At 40.1% G+C, this 19,811-nt stretch overlaps 1 protein-coding gene across 8 annotated transcripts in view; it reads right to left on the bottom strand.

Annotated features, from left to right (window-relative positions):
- Positions 1 to 19,811, bottom strand: part of NAV3 (neuron navigator 3) — a 463,204-nt gene that overhangs the window by 219,513 nt on the left and 223,880 nt on the right. The window lies entirely within an intron of this gene.

Below are 19,811 nucleotides of genomic sequence, written 5' to 3'. Positions count from 1 at the left end.
GAGTATCATCACTTCACAGGAGAGGCTTGATCCAATGGATACGACTGACAGAAGGGGATGAGGCCATTTCTGATGCTTCCCTCTCCCCCTGCAGCATCTTCAGCACCACCCTTTTTTGCCAGGACAGCATTCTGTGATACTCACAGGATGCTTCCACCTAGTAGGAGCAAACAATGGATCCAAGCCATGGACTTCAAATGGAGCCCATGATGAATGAATGAATTGTGGAATGCAGTCCAAGTCTATAAACAAGCTCAAAAGTGGTAGAAGAGAACCAGAGGTTGTAGGATCTCAAAGCAGTAGTGTTTGAAATTCTGAAGAATTTAGCTGTCAGTGCTTCAACAGTTTTCCACCTCTGAATACCCTGGAGAAGAACTTGACAAGATGACATTAATGTGTGAATGTGTCCCCAAAACCAAAATACAAATTGTGTGGGTTGTTTTATTTTTTAAATAGACCTGGTGACTTTTTGTGACTAAGTGTTACAGCTTGGCATAGCTGTGGGAGTTAAATGACATCCTTCTAGGAACATAAAGCAAAGCAAAACAAAAACAAAAAAAACCAAGTCTTACAAATATACAGCCATTTGAATTTTGATGTATTTGACATGTTCCTGACCTCATTCCTTCCCCACCATCCTGTCAGTTTTCCACATGAGAAGATCAACTAATGGCATGTAGAATTATCCTCTATCCAATCCATCCATTCCCAATGAGAGGGTTGTCTTCCCTTATTTTATTATGTTTTGTGGTAAAACAACACTATAAAAAAGAACTGTGCGTGCAAAGTATTTAACTTCTAAGAGGTGGAGGCTCTACCCCTTACTGGCTCTAAGTCAGGCCCTGATCCATGCACTACACTCTCATAAAAAGCCTCATGTACAGATAATCAAACTCTTTGGAGATAGCTCTGAAGTTTCTGACTGGCTCACCATCTCCTCTGTTCTTGTAGCCCTTGGGAAGATGTGGGGAGAGTGTGAGAACCATCTAGGAACCATCTAGGAACCTGGGGCAGGAATGTCCCATGGCACCTCAGATGTTCTGGAAGTTCCTGCTCCCTTTCCTCTTCATCAGAGGAGATGCTTGGGCAGGGCTGGGCCCTGACCTAAGTATGCACATCCAAAAGCTTCTAATGAGAGTGCAGGTGGTAGCATCTGTTGGTTTCACAAGCACCATCAGCCCTGGGTGAGTGTAGTGACGGGCAATGATGGGAACAAAGCTAGAGGAACAGAAATTGCTAGGGATCTGTCATCTTCCCTGTGTCTCTAGGTGTAGTTGGGTCTGCAGAGCTGAAGGGGGTACACTCTGCCACTGACCTGAGGGCTAAGGGCTACTTGGAGACTGTGTCAGCTGTCTCCAAGGAAGAATGACTGCAAAAAGGGAAAACCAAGCTGCACTTCAACCATTCACTAAAGAAGAATAACCTATGAGGAAATTGCTTCCCACTCTCTACCAGAAAGAGCTCTTCAGCCTGCCATTTGATATGCGACTATGTAGCTACAGTACCATCCATTAGCTCAAAGAGGTTACTGTGATTAGTGGTATCAAAACCCACTGAAATCACACTCACTCTCTCCCAGCAAAGGTCAACTGAGGTAGTTACAATGCCAAACCTGAGCCTGAAGATGAACTGAAATGTGTCTAGATATTGAGGAGAGGGGGGGGGAATGGCGTACTATCAACACCCTCCCTTTTGACCTCCATATTTTACTGTCTAGATATTGTTTCCTGCAAGCATGACTGTAGTTGAAATGCTACCACCTACTCAAGTACCAAAATAAAATTAAAAATATCTATACTTTTCAAAAGGGGATATTAAAGGCTGAGCTAAATAGTCTTACTCAGGAGAAGACAACTTCCTCTGTTCCTAAATTCCTGGATTAAAAAGCTCTCTAAAAAGCAAATTATGAAACATGTATTCTGTTTTATTTACATCTCTCCATTTTAACATTTAGTTTATGTTGATTATCCCAATTGTACAATGGAGGTAATAACTGGAGTTAATTAACTCCATTAATAAATGGAGTTGACTTTAATCAATGGAGTATGACTTTTATTAACTCCATTAATAAATGGAGTTAATAAAAGTCATACTTGCTTTTTCCTTCTGGATATAAAAGAAAGTAAACATTTCACATTTATTGAACAGATTCAGCAGAGGATGGTTGGAGTTACACATCATCTTTATATGAAAATCTATTTATGAAGATTGGGTTCAGTCCAACTGGACAACAGGTCAAACAACGCAGCTGAAGGAAGGAAATAAAACTTTCTTTACTGGATGGTCATAAAAATTCTACGTTGAATGGCACATGATTGCTCCTTCAGATAATATATTAGGAAAATGAGCGGACCCCTACACATTTCTACTTGCCAAACTATTGAATATATAAAATGAAACCAATAGTTAGTCTAATATAAGGAATCAATGGACATGCCTTAGTACTATTAGAAAGTTTTCCGAACTCATGCAGAATTCATCTTCAATGAGCCAAGAACATCTGGAAAATTCCTTTTGGAGTTACAGAAAGCCAAGTTTAACCATCAAAAAAACTTTCATGGACTCCTAAACCTTCACTGAGAAAAATCAAGGGGAAAGGAGTAAAATTATCTGCAGCCTTGTCCACATATGTGGGAATTAACAAAGAAATACTTCAGGACTGGCAGTAAGAAGGATTTATTTTAAAATTATTGCAGACGCAGTAACTACTTTGATCATCTGGTGTAGGTCCCAATTTAGTATTATATTCCGAGGCAACTTTACAGTCACCATTCTGTCAGGTTGCAGAATAAGTATGACAGTATGATCTTGAGTAACAATCCAATACATGTATACTTAGAAACAACTCATTAAGTTTAATGGGGTTCATTTCAAGTAAATGGGTATATAATTGCAACCTTAGAAGATCCCTAAAGATGCACCTGCTTCTAAGTGGGAAATATGTGCAAGCATCAACGATGGATGAAGTCACTCAGCACTTATTCTGTCCATCTTCCATTCACTTGAAAGTAGCTAATAAGGGGAAAGTGGATGTATTTGTATCCATTATTTTTAGCCCTTTTACATGTCCACCAAGCATGGCATTTCAGTAGGCTTTAAATGGATTTTAATTCTATGTTATTTTTTTATGGCTGCTGCTTTTGTGCTGTAAGGGTTTTTTTATAGGGCGAACCAGAGCAGCACACGTAAACGCCGTTTACCTTCCCACTGTAGTGGTACCTATTTATCTACTTATATTTTAGTAAAAGGCGAAAGATTTATACGATCTGAGGTGAAACCAGAGTATATCTACTTATATTTTGATGTGCTTTTGAACTGCTAGGTTAGCAGGAGCTGGGACCGAGCAATGGGAGCTCACCCCATCGCGGGGATTCGAACCGCTGATCTTCTGATCGGCAAGCCCTAGGCTCAGTGGTTTAACCCACAGCGCCACCTGCATCCCTGCAGCGCCACCTGCAATCAATAGTTGTTTGTCCTGTTAAGGTATAATTTCATGTTGTTATCACTTTAGTAGCTGCAGCGAATGCAACATCTCAGTTGTAAAAGGCGATTCTTATCTTTTAAAATGTCAACAATTTGCCCAACCAGTAGAGTCATTTTACTGTGCTGTGAAGTTCATATTCAAATCTGACTGGGCTTTACAACCTTGTTCAAGAAGCATATCAGTGCTTGGGACCCATATAGTAAATAGGAATGAGAAGTGAAGCATTTATGAGAGGGATGGGGAACCTGTAGCTCTACAATTTTCTTTACTGTTATATTTATATCCCACCTTTTCTTCGAGGAGCTCAAAATGTTATCAATGGCTGTCTTCCCCTTCATTTCATTCTCACATCAAGTAGTGACAGGCCTAAGTGAACTTCATTGAACATTGTTATCCCAGGTTTTAGCCTGACATTATTGGACTTCAGTTCCCATCAGCTCCAGCCATCATGGTCAATTGTCAGGGATGGTGGAAATTCTATGACATCTGGAGCAGCCCATGTTTACTGTCTATTGATACCCTAATTGGATTTAGCAGGATGGCAGTTCAATCTGCAATTAATTCTGCACAACAGGTGACAGGGGGCTCCACCCTTTGACCTATATGCATTCCTTAGAAGGTTTGTAGGGAATTCTAAGGCACACAGGGTCCTGATGGTTTGGAGAGAGCACCACAACTGTACAGCAGATGAAACTGCCGTCACACCTCCAGAATAAGTAAACTGCCAACAACTCATCTCAGTGTTTGTGCCGTAAGTTGGAAATTTGCTTCACATGTGTTGAGAGAGAAACAAAGAAAGATCTTGAGAGGGGAGGTATTTCTCAAACATTCTTTTGGAAGGAAGCAAGGGAAAGGAGACTGAACTTTCTTGCCCATGCAGCTATTTCACACTCATTTGTTCAGAACACAGCAGAATATACACACACCAAAATTTCGAAAGCCCTGGCAATGTGCAAAGTCCATTGCAATTGACACTGTACCTCTAGGAACTAGACAACATCTGGAAATACTCCAGGGTAGCATTAGTAATGTTAAGTCACTCCTTTCTCCCTTTTCTACAGAACAGAGCAGAATATATTCTGGGTCCCAGAATTTTAACCCTTAACAGTATGACACAGATATGATAGTTTCATTGTGACTTTTGCTATTCTGCTGTTAAATCCCATTATATTCTTTTCATATCAAAAGATCATTGACATGTCAGATTTGCCAGCTCCAGCTGAGAGGTGGGGAACGAAAGGAACAAATCTCAAGGTATAGTATAGCAATGTTCTTCGTATCTCCTCTGTACAAAGATGCCTAGAAACTTGTACCAAAAGCAGCTGGTCACATTAACACTTGCCTCATGCAGCTTATCAATGTAAGCAATTTCTGTAGCTGGCAATGAAACACAATTTGGTCGCAAATAGAAAAGGAATGGCTGTGTAAGATGCTGAATGAAAAGTGGGGAGGTCTTCAAATTGTGGTCTGTAGTTTAGTAACATCTGAGAATTCTGTTACAGAAATTGTATCTTCCTATAACTTATGGTAGTTTGCATTTTTAAAAACTTGGCTTTTTAAATATGCAAAATGCTTTGGATCAGCACTTTCCCTTCAGAAGCACACCCAAGCCAATGGAAGCGAGCCTTCATTTCTGGCAGGGTATTGCAATAGTGGTGTAAAACCACAATGGATTGGTGGTGATATTGTTGAAGTAGTAAGTTCTCAAGTTTTAGGCATCAGAGTCAATTCCAGCTAAGCCTTCTGGAGTGTATATATATATATATATATATATATATATATATATATATATATATATATATATATATATATATATATGTATGTATATATATATATATATATATATATATATATATATATATATATATAATCGTATGTATGCTATTAATGTCCAACATATTTAAACCTATAATATATTGGGATCTCCATTTTCTGTAAGGGCAACTCTTCCTTGACCTCATGTCACTGACCTCATGCTGCCCTTGGCTTCTTTGGAAGGAAGGGCAGAATGTAAAATTAAAGAGATAAAATAATAGATTGGGTAGATTGTATTTTAAACAAGCAGGACAAACAGGAGTGAATTAGGGTTGAGAAACTTAATGGTTTATTGAGCTGAATGGATTAAATCTCACATTTCAGAATTTGACCTCAATGTATCCTTCATAATTCCAGAAAGGTATCCCAGAATGGCAGATACGTTTGGGTGCTCCATGTTTATTACCTGCCTTAATTCTAGAAGTGTTTTGCAGTGACACCAAGAAGAGTCCGATCATTTACCGTGATTGAGCATTTTGTAAACTATAACCTATGAAATGAGATGCATTACATTTTGCATAAGGTTTTGACTCCCCCCCCCTTTTTTTTAACACAGCATCAGCTTCCAGAATTTCTGATCAAGGGGTTTCTAAGGCTTTAATCAAGAAAACAATGTTGGCTCCAAAGAAAACCTACAACCAGCAATTTTAGCAAAGCCAATAATAATCTAAACAAATTTCAATAGAGAACACATTCCCCTGCTCCCATATTGTATGAATTTAAAACCATTTTATGATTATTTCTTTACAAGAAATTGTTTTGGGTGGAGAACTCCTTCAATAACTGCGGCTTCTATCCATAAACCAGCCATTCAAACAAGCACCACTACCCCTTCCAACTGATTTTTCCCCACAGAGCAATGGCAAAAAGATAAAGACAGCCCTATTCTCTCTTCAATCAAAGTATAGAAAGGGGTTAAGGGATCTTGGAGCTTCTCTGTGGTGTCTTGTTCTGATACTCCTTCCTCAGTGCAGTTTATCCTGGACATCTTTCTTCTAAGTGAAAAAGTTGCTGGGTTTTTATCCCATCAGTATGACCCAACTGTGGAGGGTTGGTGACCTTTAGAAGCAAATGTGGAAGATTTGGCTATCAACTTTTCCTCCTCATATATTATAAATATACCTTAGCTATTAATCTCTTTTTTAAAAAAAATCTGCTACTGCCATAAGATTTCTAATAAAAACCGTATGACCTGGTTTACGCAGCAGATCTTGCAAACTTGTGTGCTCCTGTAGTGGAGCTCACAGACACACCAATCCTCACTGGTCCTTTTTGCTACAATGCTGCTAAGCCAAGGTGTGGCTTAGTGTTTGTCTGAACCAGGGTTCATTATTAAGCTCTCTATTCTTTCCTCAATAAAGGCCTGAATTACCAGTTACCATTTCCTAACTGAAGTAGTTAAATCTCCAAGAATGACTCAGAGAACAAGACGTGAAGTACCCCCTCTGGTCAGCAGTTTTTCTCAGCTGTCAGTCATGTTGGCATTCCAGCTTCTTTAGACAACTTATCTTTGTCTGTCAGGCTTGCTTTAGGTTTCCATGAAGTCTGGTGATAATCCTGGAGAGTGCATTGATGAGTAAGCCACAGTAAAGATGTAACACAATTGCCTGCCCTGCTGTTCTCATGCTTCCTGTGGAAAACTGGCTTGTGTTGCCACTCTGACCAGAAGGAAGTTCTGCCTCCTCCCCAAAACTCCTTCTTGCCCTCCTGCCTCCTTCCCTAAGCTGAGTAAGCAGCCCTCCATCTTGCAGGGGGTCCAGTTCTGGGGGTACCAGACCCCTACGTAAGTTGTGGGTTACCTGTATACTTAGTGTACAAAAATGTCAGGCTTTACTACTCACAGGACAGCAGTACAATACAAAAAGAACACTTGATTCTCTATTTACATAGCAATTTAATAACATTTTACTTCAAACTTTTTAAATTTTCATCATCTTTGAGTGATTGTTTAGGAAGACCTTTGGACTGCTAAATATGGATCTATTTTTCTTATCCCTTCATGGACCTAATCCAGTCAAAATTAGCTATAACTATATTCCACCATTCATTGATCCAAGTCTATGTTCGATAGACAAGGTCACTGATCCAAACCTACGTTAGATAGTTAAGGTCTATATTTTAAAGGTTCAGCTATACTTCAAATTAAGTTTACTTAGACAACATGGTTGAATGGTTTCTCCCACATCATATCACCAGAAGTCATATTCACAGCAGGAACTATAAATTTACCTATGCCCTTACTCTATAGAATGTTTAATATGATGGTTAATTCATCTCTACATCACTGGTTATTATGGAACAAACAAAGCCTTTAGGTTGTGTTACCAAACTGATTATGTATCTATCCACATGTTAGCATGACAAATCCCTTAAAACATTTGTTTCCTGGTGAGAACAACCATTGCATTTAAAACCTTTCACAGAAATTATAATTTAAATTCTGACATTCCTCAAAAGAAAAGAAAAACAGCCAGTATTTGTTCCAGCCAAGAACTGGGAATGAAATTTCAAGGCAGATTCAGTTCCTCAAGATGGAACTTAAGGGCTGCTTTAGTTATCAGCATTTCCTCAGAGTTTTCACACAGTCAGATGCAATATCCTCTCCTCATATGCTGTTTGTTCATAAACGTGTTGGATTTTGCACTGCAGAAACAGACAGGCACAAAACTGCACATTGTACCATATTGTGGTCAGGAAGCTAAGGTCAGTTGTGTGCCAATTTGGATTATTCCCAGGGATTGAGGAAAAACACAATAATATAGTGTTCGCAGTAACAAAAACATATGCTCCCAAAGATGAAAGTAGAAAGCAATCTAAATATCCAGCATTCTAACAGCTATAGTTTTGTGGTACTTCCTTTTTTTAACTCCACATCGTAACAAAACAACTCAGCACAGTTCCTGATACACAAATTGCTTCCCTTTGAGCTGGGGGGGGGGGTGTAGCTCAAAATTGTTTCCTTCTGCAAATCTACATGCGGTATTTCATGTACTGGGGAAACACAGTCATATATTATATACATACAAATACAAGTTTTGTTTGCATTAATTTCTATGAGTAAGCTATTGGATAAATGAGTAAGCTATTGGATAATTGGATAATTGTTCTTACACTTAGGATGGTATTCAATGCTAATCCTACAAACAGTAGGCCCACTGAAATTAATGAACCTAAGTTAGTTACACAGGGACCCAGGTGGCGCTGTGGGTTAAACCACTGAGCCTAGGGCTTGCTGATCAGAAGGTCAGAAGTTCGAATCCCTGTGATGGGGTGAGCTCCCGTTGCTTGGTCCCAGCTCCTGCCAACCTAGCAGTTCGAAAGCATGTCAAAATGCAAGTAGATAAATAGGAACCGCTACAGCGGGAAGGTAAACGGCGTTTCCATGTGCTGCTCTGGTTTGCCAGAAGCGGCTTTGTCATGCTGGCCACATGACCTGGAAGCTATACGCCGGCTCCTTCGGCCAATAATGCGAGATGAGCGCGCAACTCCAGAGTCGGTCACGACTGGACCTAATGGCCAGGGGTCCCTTTACCTTTACCTTTAAGTTAGTTATATTCATTAACTTAATGAGTCTACTTTGAATAGTCTATTTTGAATACCATCCATAGAGTCTATCTTTAAAAGTTTTTTTTTACATACTACATTTTAAAAATCCACACTAAGAGTTTTGCAGAATTTGTTTGAATATATGTCACATTTCAGTCAAATTTGTTTGTTTATTAATGTTTATACTCTGCCCTTCCTGCAAAACTGGAACGTAGGGCAGATCGCAACATATATATGCAATCCAGTATTGAAAATGTGCAATAAAAACACTATAGAAATGTCTGCACCATAAAAAAAATTCACAGTACAACTTTGAACACATCTACTCAGAAGCAAAGCCCAGTGAGTTGTGTGCAACCTTCTCCAAAGGATTGCAGGGTGATGGGCACGTTTAATTTTCATGTTGACATCACTGTGATTTATCGGAGTTTAATATGATCCCTGACCAAACTGGGGCAGGAGGGCCTCACATAGAATTTCAAAATCTAGAACAAACCCAAGTACTCTGAGCCAGCCCTAAAAAAACCAAGTGGAGAGGACATTTCTAATTTGAAGGAGGGAAGTGCAATCCAAAAAACCTTTGAATAGTTGTGACATATTGCTGAGGGGGTGGGCAGGAGAAGAGAAGAGGAAAGCAAGTCTTCAACCACCAGTAATCTCGTATGTCTCATTCAGAGTTTAACCAGATATAATTTGGCAAATTTTAAAAATCCACCTGGACAGACATTTTACCCCTGAAAAAGAGGGCATGTCCTGGAAAAAGAGGACACATGGCAACCCTATAATTCATCTATATAACACAGGCTGCTTTTGCACTACTGCTTCCTAAGCTTTTTAAATTGTCTTATCTTCGAAAACCACTTTCACGGGAAAGCTGTAAAGCTGACACCCAGAAATCTGCATATGTTCCAAGAAATAAATTTAGCAAGTTTCTGATGTGTGAAAGTACTTTTCACTACCACTACCATCATACTTTTTAGTGTATGCTTGAGAAATTATTTACAATATGGTGCTGTCAGTCCCATCCCATTTTGCTGCATCTCTGGATCAATGCAGTTATTGTACCTTGTTGTAATGTGCTGATATACTATTATTACTTTTGAAAAGTGAGGGAAATGATCCCAGGACTGACTAATCAAGATCTACTAAAGAGAAAATGGAGTGAAAGCAAGAATTATAAGTTAATAATGACCGCTGCATATTTGCCTCAAATTTCCCAGCAAACTGAACTCTTCTGAGCATTCAAAGTTAGAAAATATTTCTGCTAAGATTCTGGAGAATCAAGGTTAATCTAAGTCATAGTTGGCCAACCTTTTTGGGTCTGGGCCTCATTTGCAAACAGGAGAAGCTGTTGTAGGCACCTCACACACAGCACAACCAAACGGCAACCTACTCTATTGGGTTCTTTGAAGCCTAATGTCAGTGGTGTGTGGAGATGTGAATATGTGGGTATGAGTTGAAGGTTGACCTGGCTATCACTGGAGAATGAATAACTCAAACTCAGAGTATGGTTTCTGCCCAAATCTTTGACACTCAAATCAGTACAATACATAGGCACAATAAGGTTATAAGCTAAGCAAGCTAAGACATCACGACATGCCCCCTTGGGTCCCTTTATGTTGGAACAAGGTGGGCACAACTTCAGCATGGCAAGTGGGACTGTTCTTTAGACTGGGCAAGCAAAGAGGAACTCGTTCAGGTCGGCTGGACCTGACCAGCATTGGTGTTTCTGTGACCCAGGCAACAGAGGAGGCGACAGCAGCAACTCCAAAACAAATTGACAGGCAGACTCCTCCTGAGAGGATGGGTTGCAATATGCTCTGGCACCTCCAAAACAGGGTGCCTGAATCAGAGGCAAGGCTAGCATAAAAGTCGGGGGTTGAAGTAAGCACAGTGCACCTAGGTGGTGTAAGGGAGGACAGGGCAGAGGAGGGGGAGTGGTTACACTGCTGGGATGCTCCCTGGGATCTGACTTGTCATCTGTAACTCCCTCCCAAGATGACTCTTAAACCTATTGAGGCCCTGACCCATTGGACCCTCCCTAGGGTAATCAACAGGCAATTCCCCCGCCTCCCCACAATTCTGATCCGCCCAGCCCCTACACACTGTCTCCTTGGGACTCCTGACAAAAGTGACCCTGAGGGCACCAGGGACTATCAGGCAGAGGCGTCTGATCTAAGTTCAAGGCTAAGTCAAGGTGCACACTGCAACTAATTTTCAATGGCATAAATTAGTCTGGGAGCATGCCCAGAAATACAGGTGATTATTGCCATAAGGCTGCTTCCTTCAATACAGTGCTGATAAATAGGAAAAGGGAGGGAGAGAAGGAAAGGAAGGAAGGAAATGCCTCACAGAATAAGTTACTAGCTAGTGCAGCAGTTTGGTGCCACTGTTGTTGGTTCTGTGCCACAGTAATGCCACCCTTACCAACCCTGCTAGTCTGGGGTAACAGCATTCAGCACAGAGATCAGTGTGACCCCATGTGGATGGTTGGAATTAGGCATAACAGTGCATACTTATTACCGGTATTCACACAAGCTTTCCTCTGCTTGCTTCCTACAGAAAAAGGCATTGGACTTGTCCAATGCTATTAAATAACCTAAATCAGCCTCACATCTGGGAAGTTAATTGCTGTGGGGAAATAAGCTATATAAATCAGGGGTATGGAGTCACGTTCATTTTAAAAAAGCAGCTATGCTATTGAACTGATTTACTGCCAATCAATAGGTTCCCTTCTAAATAAGGAGCTGTCCCATACCTATTCAGGCAAATGGTCTGTCTAGATCAGCACAGTCAGTTTGCGCTGGAAATAGCTCTTTTCCTTTCAGCAACCTCATTCATGCAAACCGCAAGCTCTAACCAATGAGCTTAGAGATGCACTTCATAAAAGGAAACATCATTCCTGTTTTGTGTTTAAAGAAATGCTGAGAGTAACAAATATTCAGGGTCAGTTGCAAAGCCCGGTTTCCTGGATTCTGTTCTGACTACCGGTAGCCATTCCTCTTCCTCCTTAACCAAGCTCTTTCTAAGTAAAGCTATTTACAACTCTGAAATGTTGTACAGAGAAAGTACAGCTCCTTTAGCTCTTTCTTGTACAACCAAGAAGCACTGGTGCTTTGAAGCTTGCAGTTTTCAGTTTCCTGGCTTGGAATATGAATTTGCCTAGCAAATTACAGATTGAGCATTGTTTCCCTGAGAGATTCTTCTACAACTTGAAACATAAAATGATACACTGCAGCTGTGCAGAATGTACAATTATTAGTTTAACTCATTTAACTCTTCCTCACTCCTAGTCCTGAATACTAATCACAGTCTGGGCAAAGCTAAGCAAATGCACCCCAAAACGACTCCAGGGAAGCTTCTTGCTCCTCTTTCAAGAATTCTCCAGTAATGCTTGTAACGACTGACTGGTTTTCTAATCAAGATGAAGATTTTTGTTCATTATAATGGGTAAGACAAAATCCTCACTCGGTGGTTTGCACTCAAGATTCTGAATTCAATTACACATCTCTTATAAAGTCTTACAACATGGTCACACTGTTGTTCTGTTTAAGGTAACAATTACTATTTATAAATGATATGGTCCACTGGAGACTCTTTTACGTTATTTTAAATGGACAAGCTATATTCACAGAAGAAAATCCTGTTTACTGGTTGGCATGCCTTGGCAGGAAATCCCATTGTTGCTGTTAGTGGTGAGTAAAAGTCCTGTGTGTGTTGATTTATGCCTTACTCACCCTAAATCATGTATGAGCCATACAGACCTTTCCTGCTGGATGAAAGCATTCGGCAACACTTGATAGGAAGTCAAGCTTTCTATGCATGACCATCCTGATTACTAATATGTGGTGGTTTTACAGATGTCCTATAAATCAAACTCTGTTGCACAACAGGAAGGAGAGGCTGCCAAGTCCTTGGGAGTCCAGCACAGCATCATCAAGATGCTGGGCCAGGTGCTAGAAATGTGGAATGCAGCTTTGCTGAACAGTATTTGGGGCTCAGGAGATTCCATTGCCTCTTCTTGAACTCCTTTTCCAGATTAACTGCAGCTGTATTAATTGGACATTTTCAGCTGAATAATGATTTTGAGCTAGTGTTGAAAAGCGAAGCTTCCTAATGAGAAACCAAGCCATGCTATCTGAAATATCTGAGAATATCAGGGCAGAAAGGCAGGGAGGTTCAGGAAAACTGCCCACACATTTCTTTTTGTGTGGCGGGGAAATCAGGAAGCCTTATTCCCTGATCTAGTTTTGCTGACCAATGGAGGGGGGGGGGGAATCAGCTCAAGCAGAAGTGGGAATATATGTGTGCAGAGATGCCAAACTTTGGGGCTGGTTGCCGTAACATTTTGAGAAATGTTAGAATTGTGTGTGCACGCATGCAAATTAAGTAACAGCATTTCCATTTAGTGCACATAATTAAGCTGTGATAAATTATGCATGTGCACTAAGAGGCCAGGTTACAAAACTCAACCCCAGCTCATTATTTCACATGGTGTTGCATAGGAATGCAGAGCACACAAGTGTGTTTTTCTGCCACTGTCCCACAACAGATTTTTCTGAGCAGAAGCAGGCAAGATGGAAAGCAGCACACACCAAGTTGGCAGAAGCAACTGTGAGGATTGTTCTCACACCCATTTTCCTGTGTCACTCCTTTACTCCACTTCAGAACACAATCACATGCATGTACGTGTTTGTCAACATCAGCCACAGAAAGTATTTGCCGTTATCTTCATTCTCTTCTGGAGCTCCAATTGGAACTTCATCCCTAATCTTTACTGGGCTGCACCCAAGTACCATATACGGTCGTACCTTGGATCCTGAACGCCCTGGAACTTGGATGTTTTGGCTCCCAAATGCCACAAACCAAGAAGTGATTGTGAACATTCTTTTGGAACCAGAACATTCTACGGGGCTTCTGCAGCTTGGCTTCTGCAGCTTCTGCAGAAGCTGTGATTTGGTTTTTGAATGTTTGGGAAGTCAAACGGACTTCTGGAACAGATTCCGTTCGACTTCCAAGGTACGATTGTATTTTGAAATCACCCATGCCCAACCATTAGATTAGAACAAGCAATTTACAAGCAAAACAGCATGCAAGTCATCTCCTAGGCATCACGATCAATATTGCACTTTGTTATAGCTTCTCTCATGTTTTATACATGCAGACTTGCAGACGTGGTTATTAGCTGGCAGCTCCTCAGTATTTATACCCACAAACTGTATGATCCTGCCTTAACCACTTGAGGATTAGCTTCCCTTTGATTTGACTTGCTTATTTTCCAAAACCTCTACACTTGGTTTATACAGGGCTTGCAAAAGAGCCACCAGAAAGCAGCACACTTCACACAAGGGGATTATCTGCTTGCACTTACCAGACAAAACATTGTGAATTCTTTGACTGAGAATTTCAATGTGTTATGCAATCTTTCAGCAAATTTTCATTCCAATAAAAGCAAAAAGAGAGGCTAGTGAACAAAAAAAAACCCACCATCCCAGCAACTTAAAATTCATAGAAAGTAACCAACTGTTATGAACAGAAGTATCAACTACTTCTGCAGCAAGGACTATAACTGCATGACAAATTAGTGCTGTAAGAAGAGGAAAGCAGACTCATCTTCGTTTAGTGATCCTGGAAGAGAGGAAGTTTCATATACAGACTGCAGATGTGATGGAGCAAAGTTTGTCCACATGTAACTTGTGCCTTCTTCCTTCTGACCAAAAAGTGGTTTGGAAGAGAAGGAAAGTGATCAGTTGGGGAAAGAGTTTGAAGGAGATGGTTATACTTGTGTGCCCCCCCTCACAAAACTGGCAACTCTGGGGAACCCGAGGATGCGGTAAGGAGCTGAGTAGCACTTCAGGAGATGTGGATAATCTCTCTGTTAGTCAATTGTTGGCTATGAGAAAAAAATATATAATTTGTTGTTGTTGTTTAGTCGTTTAGTCGTGTCCGACTCTTCGTGACCCCATGGACCATAGCACGCCGGGCACTCCTATCTTCCACTGCCTCCCGCAGTTTGGTCAAACTCATGTTCGTAGCTTCGAGAACACTGTCCAACCATCTCGTCCTCTGTCGTCCCCTTCTCCTAGTGCCCTCAATCTTTCCCAACATCAGGGTCTTTTCCAGGGAGTCTTCTCTTCTCATGAGGTGGCCAAAGTATTGGAGCCTCAACTTCATGATCTGTCCTTCCATATACAATGTATATCATTCCATTTCCTTAAAAATAACTTTGCTCAAGTTTCAAAATGGTGTGCCCAAATAGCTACAGAAGGAACATACTACTTGTACTGTATGATGATAGATTAGATAGATAGATAGATAGATAGATATAGATAGATAGACAGTCCTACCTTGCATATTAGTTGGGAGCTTAAAAATACTGCAAGCACAGCAGATCTAAGAAGGAGGAGCATCTGAGTAGCCATTAACTGATTCCTGCAGCTGTGTTCTAAGCCAGACTTGGCAATATAATGAAGTTTGGAAGCCAACTGGGATGTCAAAAGTCTCTTCAATTCAGGAGGACAGTACACAAAGACTGTGGGGAAAACAGCTGGGTGGCAAAATGATGTACTATATTGAGATGCAGGAAATTCAAATTTATTTTGGAATTCAGAGCACTTCAAGCTACAGAAGGAATGCACCGAGGATTCCCTACATGTTAATCACAACACCTTTCTGACAAGAAAGGTTAACAACTCTAGCAATTGCTAGAGTTGCATTTCCAATGCATTTAAATAGCAAACTGGAACCTGGAAGCAGGAGCCAAGCATAAATGTAAACCAGATGATTAATTCATACTTTCCATTATCTTTAACAGATAGAGTCATCATTTTCCCCTCAAAAATAGGAGTTCCCACATATCCAATTATATCCCATAATTGCCCAAACACAAGCAGATTTTTCTTGCATTTGGAAATTCTGAGAAGGTATTCATTACACTTTGAGTGAAAGGCCTTTTATCTGATCTGTGTCAATGGAAACATTCCTAAAGGTATAGCACTATAGACTTGGAATGCCATATGTTTAATGCATTTGCTAATTCCCAAGAAATTCACCTACAAAATGACTGGAGCATTGGAGAGCAATAGCACTGAGTCCACATCTGCATAGGATAACTTGGAGGAGCATTAACCCTAATGACAGCTCGACATCCTCACTAAAAGTTTACCACTGATTTATTGCTGAAGTAATTTCTGTATGTGTCCCATCTACTACTAAGATTGCACTTGATCAGCAGAAGACCGGTATTAAATAACTACCAAACAATTTAACTGTAGTTTCATGCATCCAAAGTGAAACCACAGTAAAAGGACAGTGGTTCTGAAATTCAGGGTAAGCATTTTGGTTGGCTTAAGCAGAATTTAATGAGTGGAATGTTAAAGACAGCATCTCCCAAAATCTCATACTTGCTGCATTCAGATGGCACTTTATTCCATCTCTTCACAACATTTCCATACCTGCTTAATTTCATATATTATTTGATCATTTACATGATATAAAAGCTACTTCTGGGAATCTAGTGGAATCTAGGTGAAATTTAGCATTCGTGTCTCTCTTATTTCTTGAAAATATCCATTTGCCACGCTGTGTACTCGGAAAAGCATGGAAGTTTTGTATTGACAAAAATTGGGGTGGTATACCCGCAAAACGGTTTTTTCCAGTCATTTAAAATTTAGTGCCACATGTTGTAAATTAATCATAAAGCTACAGTTCCAGATCACAACAAGGTACTGCAGTGTCAAATGAAGTTTAGAAGTCAGGACAGAAGAACTAGCACCACAGCCAGTAAAACCAAGGCAATAACCACACGTCTGAATGTGGCCTTAGTTAGCCATACTTTTTTCTTACTAACAAGGATAAAGCAAAAAGATGCAACAGAAGTTTTGTCTATGGGCATATCTGCACTGCAGACTTCAACTTGTTTAATAACAGCACTTTTTAAGAGTATTCTAGAAGCACTCTCACCAAACTAGAGCTGCCGTGGAATAAAATCAATATATGTTTAGCATGTGTTACAGCTAGTGTTGCAATGGGAGCAAATATATTTTGTTTGAAGTAGGCACAAATGCTTCATGGGAGCCATAGCTAGGAAAGCTACTGAGTGCAACAAAAGTAATAAATCCACACACACACACCCCAGCAAAAGCACAGAGAGATTATTCCATCACAGCAGAGGCGGATATTTCAGATGCAAATTGCAATTCAACAGCACAACATAGATTAACCAATGTACTTAAATTTGTGTTCAATTTGAGCTGATTTACAGTCATTGCTTCAATTGACTTCAGTGTCACTAAAATAAACAGGACAACGCTTCAGTCTTTAACCTTTTTACATAGAAGTCCCACAAATTTCAACAGGACATACATCAAGTAAATATGCTTAGTGTCACAAAGTAACTTAAAAGGGTTGCTTTATTGATTTGTAACCCTTATAGGCCTGCAATTCTAGATCTCCTCAGCACAAAAATATGTAAGGCCTGGCCTCATCTGGCAGTGTTAGTTGCTGCACGTTTCCATCTGAGGACAAATTATTGATCAGTTGCTTATTGTAAGTATGCATAGCCATCACTGGTGAGCGGAGCCTTCCATCTGCATGCTGCTTTCCCAGCACATTACGTGTGGGAAACATGCAGGCAAAGCATGCAACCAGCAGAATTGCACTCTCTGCTCACCACCTGGTGAGGGGGAAGGTCCTGCAGCTAATACGGCAAACCACCCTGCCTGTGGAAATGGCGGGGAAATCCCTTAAGGTGAATGGACACTTCCTTCTACTATAGCTTACAGCAGAAGCCACTGAGTTCAATGCAGAGTTAATAAGCAAATTTGCACTCATGGAACTGGGTCTTGTTAGGTTTCACTTGCAGCCTGTTGAAGATCTGCTTTGAGGGTTGGCAAGCACTCCACTAACTTCCATTCATGGAAACTCCATTGGGTCCAAGTCAAAGAAGAGCCCTTCTGTGAATGGATGGTCTCCTTCCATGAATGGAAAGGCACCTTTTCATCCAGCCCACTGCTTGCCTGTGCAAGGCAACATCAATGATTCATGATCTGGGTCTATGAAGCTGCTTGTCAAAGGGACCATTGATTTAAGAGGTGTTAAAGGGCACAATCAACCAAGTACAGAAGCATAATTTCAATGGCTTACGGTGTGTTTCATTGAAATACATTCACAATATAGAACAGCAATGCAATGTGGACTCTAAAAAAACATGTATTATAGATCAATGTCCCCCTTAGGGACATTGTAGCCCAGTCACGAGTTCCAGCAATAAAATGCTGTGCAAAGAAACAAGACGCTCCCAATGACTCCAGCCGCAGTACAAGGTACAGACTAAGGACACAATCCAGGTATAGAAAAAGCACATCCCACTAAGATACATGTGACATAAGTATGCTTACAGGTCTCTGGATTGTTTATGACTTTCACCATTTCTATCTGCAGCTTTTCTTATGGAAATCAGAAAATATTTCATGTACCAGCAATAAAAAAGTCAAATTTGTATTCCATTTAAATGAAAGACTCAGGAAGTTACCTTTTCAATTCAATGCTCTCTGCATCTTGCCAAATAATAATGTTCAGAATGAAAAGAGTTTCCCCATGGTAACTTGGGAAGGAATAATATTAAAGAAAACATTTTTTACACTCATTCAAATGTATCAAGAGCAAAGAAATATGCAGGACTCCATTACAACTAAAATGCAGTTCTATACTGCATGCAAAGGTTCAGTGATAGCGATACTCAACTAAAAGCTTTGGTGGAGAAGGAAAAAAGTGGTTATTTCTGGCCAGGAAAAAAGCTGAAATCAATAAGGAGCACTGGGAAGCTTCAAAAAGAGCATTCTCTTAGCTTTACTGCACATTTGTGAATGTGGCAAAACCTGGTACACCACATTTCAACACAGGCAAGTAACACACACCAAGTTCCAAAGAGAGTTTGTGGCAAAGCGGCTACTACCTTCCCAAGTCATCACTTCATCTCCTAGTTAACAGTAGGCAAGTATGAATATTGTGACCAACATCTGCCTGGTTTTATATCACAAGTTTCGTTTTAAAACACTGACGTTCTCCCATAGAATTGTGTATAATCTGTATGAGCACATTTTCCCAATATGTTTTCTGGTTTATACCTTGTGGAGACAAACAGGACCTAAGTCAGGTGCTCTTTGCTGCCCCCCCCCCATTTTGTTTTACTGAGGCTTTCCCATGATAATGTCCTAGTAGAATGTGCCTTATGCCTGTAATCCAAAAGAAAGATAAGCCTGTACTATTAAATTAAGAACGTGCAGCAAGACACATCAGATAAAGCAAATGGAATTCTGCTGGTACTACTATTCTAAGATAACAAGGCTCAGAAAAAAAATAGCAATGATTCTCACTGAACAAACAAAAATTGTTTCAGTTCTCCAAACTAGATTATGCTGGAGAGAAATCTTAGATTTGTCACCATAAATCAGAGCACTCTGGAGCTATCATAAACAGAGGTAGCCAAAATAGAAAGCTTTTTTACACACAGGCAATTTTTTAATGCTAGGATGTGTATATATATATATATATATATATATATATATATATATATATATTCAGTTACGTAAAGCAATATGGGTTGGGAAACAAAACAAAACCCAAACTACCAAGAGTGTTTGTTGTTATTGAGTTAGCAAGCAACTTCCCTTTGGGAGTCAGGATGAGCATGGGAACAGTGTGTTTCTTAAAATACAGTACATGCACACCCACCAAACATCAATATTTCCTTAACCATCATCATTTCACAACTCTGCTTCTCTGAGCCTCTGCACAGGATATGATCTGGAGTGATAACACACAGAATAAAAATTAAAATCACTCACTCCCAAAATTAGCTCACTGTATACAATTCTCATACCCATCACATTATTAGACAAGCATTGCATAAGTAGGTCACTCCCCCCCCCAAAGTTCAGATTTGCAGGTAAAATTCAGAACTAAC

Source organism: Zootoca vivipara, chromosome 10 (assembly GCF_963506605.1).
Source record: "Zootoca vivipara chromosome 10, rZooViv1.1, whole genome shotgun sequence".
Classification (NCBI taxonomy): Eukaryota; Metazoa; Chordata; class Lepidosauria; order Squamata; family Lacertidae; genus Zootoca; species Zootoca vivipara.
The sequence above is the reverse complement of the archived record's forward strand: the minus strand, read 5'-3'. Positions and strand labels throughout refer to the sequence as shown.